Source organism: Syngnathus acus, chromosome 11 (assembly GCF_901709675.1).
Source record: "Syngnathus acus chromosome 11, fSynAcu1.2, whole genome shotgun sequence".
Taxonomy (NCBI): domain Eukaryota; kingdom Metazoa; phylum Chordata; class Actinopteri; order Syngnathiformes; family Syngnathidae; genus Syngnathus; species Syngnathus acus.
The window spans coordinates 1,174,883-1,180,453 of record NC_051096.1 but is presented as its reverse complement, the minus strand read 5'-3'; the positions used below and the strand labels follow the sequence as shown (position 1 = coordinate 1,180,453).

Below are 5,571 nucleotides of genomic sequence, written 5' to 3'. Positions count from 1 at the left end.
CGGGCAGCATTGGATAAACCTTGTGACCATTAAGCCACCAGCCATTCTGTATGAAGTATGGTCCGTTTGATGGTGCAGCCATGTTGGTCGGAGAGCCCTCACCACTTGAAATGGCTCTCTTATCCTGACACTCAGTGGTGATGTCCAAAGCTCTCATCCAGTTTCCTCCTGAAGAGCAGTTGCCGTCAATGCATTTGTGGGTCTCATTTCCTTGGATGTAACACGTGTAGTTCACTCCAGGTGGCCTCTCTGTGTAGGCCACCTGCGGCAATGTTCGTCCTTTAACAGTCACATTGAGATTTGTCCAGAAGAGCTGATCACAGGTACCTTCTGCAAGTCCAGGGCGGAAAGGGTTGGCATCACTGACTGTGACAGCACGGTGTTGATATCCAACTCCACCCGTGTAGAGGCCATGCATTTTGCTTCAGTGACAGTCATTGCTCTGGCCTCCAGGTGAACTTGTGTGGAGGAAGGGGGAAGTTTGGAACACACATAGCAACCCTCCTGTGTGTGTGATCTCACAGTGGACTTAACGTACCGGTACCAAGTGTTGGTTTTGTATGGGTTTCTGGGGTCCCATGACCAGTCCTCAAAGTTCTCATCATGTGACCATCTTTTTCCACGGTAAACATTGTCATTTGGTCTGTTCAGATGAGTCCATAGACCATAGCACGCTCCAACCACAACGCAGCAGAATATCCACCTGGCATGAGGAGCCCCGTTGCTACTAGGATGACAGGGACACCGAGACATACCCTCGCCTAGCGGAGTGGGGATCGTTGTTCGCTTCACAAACATTGAGACGCCCCACCCAAAACGATGAGGCCCCTTTGTAGTCAGACTTCCCCACCACTCCGAAATGAGGGGTCCAGCACTCCCTGCAGCTTGCAGTGGCTGAGGTGAATCCAGCTGGGCCGTTCAGCAATTTTCACTGCGATGGGGGTAGTCAGCAAGACTTGGAATGGTCCCTCCCACCGTGGACTGGCCCAGTTCTTTCTTTTGATGACTTTGATGTAGACCCAGTCTCCTGGCTTGATGGGGTTGTCGACCTGTGAGGATGAAAGATCAGGCGGCAGTAAATTTGCATTTGACACATCTGTCTGTCTGAGCGTTCTGATCATGTTATCTGCCAAGGACTGTTCTTCATCTGCCTTTTGTAAATCTGCAGGGAACACAGGTATATGGTCTCCCGTGGATGATTTCAAAAGGTGTTAACCCTTCTGAAGTGGGAGTGATTCTCATATAGAGCCTCACTAAGTCTAGACACTCTGGCCAAGATCTGCCTGTTGTTTCCATGCATTTTTTTCAACCTGCTTTTGATAGTGGCGTTCGTGTGTTCAACCAACCCAGCACTTTGAGGGTGCAAGCGCAGTGGTTTTTTAACGTTATCCCAAGGTGTACAGCCACGTTCTGTACAACTCGGTTCACAAAGTGTGGACCATTGTCACTGTAAATGATTTGGGGGATGCCATGAACCGGTATGATGGCTTTGCAGATGGGTTTTGCCACTGTTAAGGCATCTGCACGTTTAGATGGAACTATTTCCACCCATTTGGAAAATGCATCAATCATCACTAGGCAGTATTTGTGAGGTCCACTTTGTGTGAGTTCAATAAAATCCATATGCATGATTTGAAATGGGTAAGACGGTTTTGGAAATGAGCCTCTCTTAGGTCTCATGTTTCCTTGTGGATTATGTTTCACACAAACAGGACATGCTTTACAAACATTTTTCAAGTAAGCATCTAAACCAAAGGTAGTGAATTGTTGATGTATGATGGACCTCATCCCTCCTGTCGACACATGGCAAGGCCCATGTGTCGCAATTGCTGCTGCCTTAAAAAGTGATTTTGGTAAAATAGGTTTGTCATTGATGCGATGGATATTATCTGCATCCATATTGCACCTTTTGTTGTCCACATTCGTTTTTCCACCATTGGAGCATTGCTTTGCATGTCTGTCAATATAGTTTTATCTGAGCTGCATGTCCTCTGAATCTATTAAAAAAAAATCATGGCCATGTTTCCCTGCTGCTGCTTCTTTAGCAATTTTGTCTGCTAATCTGTTTCCACTTGAGACTTCATCTGTGCCTGTGGTGTGAGCAGCACATTTACACACAGCTAGTTTATCAGGTAAAAGGATGGCCTGCAACAAGTCTTTTAACAAGCAGGCATAGGTAACCGGCTTACCGGTTGATGTTGTCATCCCTCTGCGCTCCCATTGTTTTGCAAAATAGAACAGAGTAGAAAACGCATACTGACTGTCTGTGTATACAGTTACTTCTTTATCTTCTGCCAATTGACAAGTTCTTGTTAGTGCAATTAGCTCAGCAGCCTGCGCTGACCTGTTGTATGGAAGCTTCTCTGCTTCAACAATCTGGTTTGGCAATTTCACAATTGCATAACCACTTTGATTGTTTCCTTTAGGATCCTTTGAACATGATCCATCCACGAACCACTTTTCCCCCTTGTCAAGCGGTGTGTCACCTAAATCTTGTCTGGGCAGCTGTAGATGTTCTGTAGCATCTAAACAGTTATGTGGGGTTCCATCCCCTGGCAACGGGATCAATGTTGCTGGGTTAAGGACTGTGCACCTCTTTATCACAATGTGCAGTTGCGACAGAAGTGTAGCAGTGTAGGATAGGTGTCTGGCAGGTGACAAAAAGTTCATTTTGCTTTGCAGTAGCAACACATCTACAGCATGTGGAACTAGCAGCTCCATTTTGTGAAAGAGGACCACATCTGCGGATTGTCTCACTGTAAGCGCTGCTGCGCATACTGCTTGGACGCAGTCTGGCAAGGATTGAGCCACTGGATCCAATTTTTTTGAATAAAATGCAATTGGTCTTAGTTTACTGCCATGACACTGCAGCAACACTGAGGTCATAAAACCATTCCTGCAGTCTGCTGTTTGCACAAAGGTTTTATTGTAGTCTGGCAAGATAAGAGTTGTAGTTTCCATCAGAGCCTGTTTCAGTACTACAAAAGCATCATCCGCTACTGGTGTCCATATTATTTTTTCTGTCATTGCCATGGGGACTCCATGCACAATATTCAGTAGCGGTTGCGTCTTTTCTGCATAATGTGGGATCCATGCTCTGCAGTAATTGCAGAGCCCCAAAAATGACATCATTTGTTTTTTTGTCTCTGGTTTCGGTGCAGGCGGCTCGGTGGAGCACTGGGTAGCACGTCCGCCTCACAGTTAGGAGGGTGCGGGTTCGATTCCACCTCCGGCCCTCCCTGTGTGGAGTTTGCATGTTCTCCCCGGGCCCGCGTGGGTTTTCTCCGGGCACTCCGGTTTCCTCCCACATCCCAAAAACATGCTTGGTAGGCCGATTGAAGACTCCAAATTGTCCCTAGGTGTGAGTGTGAGTGCAAATGGTTGTTTGTCTCTGTGTGCCCTGCAATCGGCTGGCAACCGGTTCAGGGTGTCCCCCGCCTACTGCCCGTTGACGGCTGGGATAGGCTCCAGCACTCCCGCGACCCCCGTGGGGACTAAGCGGTTCAGAAAATGGATGGATGGATGGATGGATGGATGGTTTCGGTGCATCTGCAATGATTTGTTTTCTGGTTTTCTGTATCTGTCTTCCAGAACCTGTCAACGTGTGACCTAAATAGTTCACTTCCTGTCTGACCCATTGTAGTTTGTTCTTGCTTACTTTATTCCCTGTTTTGCAGAGATAGTGTAACAATGCTACGGCGTCTTCCTTGGAAGCAGCTTCAGTTTCAGAGGCTATCAGGAGATCATCTACATAAACTAGAAGTTGGCTTTTGTTTGACATCTGAAAATCAGCCAAACAGGCCATGATAGCTTGAATGAAAATAGTTGGACTATCAGCAAATCCCTGTGGCAATCTGGTGTACGTATAACTTTGTCCTTTAAAGGTAAACGCAAACCAAAACTGTGAGTCTGGGTGAATTGGCACTGAGAAAAATGCATTGCTAAGATCAATTACTGTGAAAAACCTCTGGTTACGTTTCAAAGTGTTCAGAAGTGTGTGTGGGTCAGGCACATTAGGTCACATCTTGCACAACACCACAATAACACCAGCACCTCCAAGCAGACTCAAGTCCCGCCACCCCTACAACAAGGCAGCACAAGAGATGCTCAACTCCACCTCTGAGGACATCTCCAGAGATGCATGGTTGGCAGCAGCTTGGAAGCAGGAGTGGGAGTCGGCCGGACCCTCCCGAGTCCACCGCTACATTTGGGACCCAGGAGATGGCGTCATCGGAGGAGACGACCTACCACGCCGGCAATGGACCACGCTGAACCGCCTACGGACTGGGGTCGGTCGCTTTGGGTCATCAATGAAGACGTGGGGCTTGGCGGACAGTGCGGCATGCGAGTGTGGTGACCCTGAGCAGACCGCCGACCATATAATCAACATCTGCCCCTTATATGGACCACCCTCGGAAGCCAGCCTCTTCGACCTAGGACCAGAGACGCGGGCATGGCTACGCGACACCGAGTTGGACATCTGACGTTACACGAAAGAAGAAAGAAGAAGGCACATTAGGTGCTCTTGTCTGCACCGCATCATTCACTGCTCGTAGATCTTGTATCATTCGCCAATCAAGTTTATTGGCTTTTTGAACTGGAAAAACAGGAGTGTTACAAGGAGAATCCGAGCACTTCATAATGATTCCTCCTGACAAAAGATCCTTTATAACAGGGGCAATCCCATTTATTGCCTCCTGTTTTAAAGGATATTGCTTAACTCTTGGACGCCACTCTGATCTTGGTTTGATCTGTACTCGGGGAATGGACGCTAAAAGTCCCACATCAGATGGGCCCTTTGTCCACAGTTTTTCAGGAAGCCCAGCCAATTCCCCCTCCTCCTTTTCATTCAAACAAATGTTAACTAGTCAGGGAAGCGCACAAGCGCATGCCCTACCAACAGCTACTTCACACACTGTTTGCTTCCACATATCACAACTGGTACTGTAGCTCCACCTTTGTCCTCATAATCAGTGACAGAGTCTGTTCTTAGGTGGTTGGCAGCCTCGTTCTCGGCTGCGATCTCCAAACCTGGATGCCGTGTCCCTGTAAAACAATGCTCTAGACCAGGGGTGGCCAACCAGTCAGAGACTAAGAGACACATTTTTTACTGTGTCATCGCAAAGAGCCACATCATACACATGAGCACACATGAACACCCCCCCCACACACACACGCACACAAACACGCACGCGCGCGCACGCGCACGCGCACACGCGCACGCACACACACACACACACACACACACACACACACACACACACACACACACACACACACACACACACCCCTCTGCTCAGCCAAATTTATTGTGTGACATTATTATGTCACGCACCAACATGATAATGACAAATTGACTCCTACAGTACTAAAACCACAGACCAAAGACCACATTTTCAACAATGAACATTGTGTGCATTGTCTCACACAGACAAACTCTCAGTTCAACAAATTCCACAAACAAAAACATAAGTTTTTTCACTTACTATGTGTGGCGGGACAGACCATTCGTTTGAGTTCGTCGTTTTCAGGAGACAAGATTTCAATAACGTCACTGAGGCATATTTTAAC

The 5,571-nt window shown here is 47.6% G+C and overlaps 1 long non-coding RNA gene across 1 annotated transcript; it reads right to left on the bottom strand.

Moving 5' to 3' along the window:
- Positions 1–241: 241 nt before the first annotated feature.
- On the bottom strand, positions 242–5,067 carry LOC119130473. The gene is made up of 3 exons (XR_005099433.1): positions 5,032–5,067; positions 3,623–3,625; positions 242–393 (listed from the first exon to the last, which is right to left on the bottom strand). It is a non-coding gene; the product is annotated as an uncharacterized LOC119130473 (long non-coding RNA).
- Between the last annotated feature and the right edge of the window lie 504 nt (positions 5,068–5,571).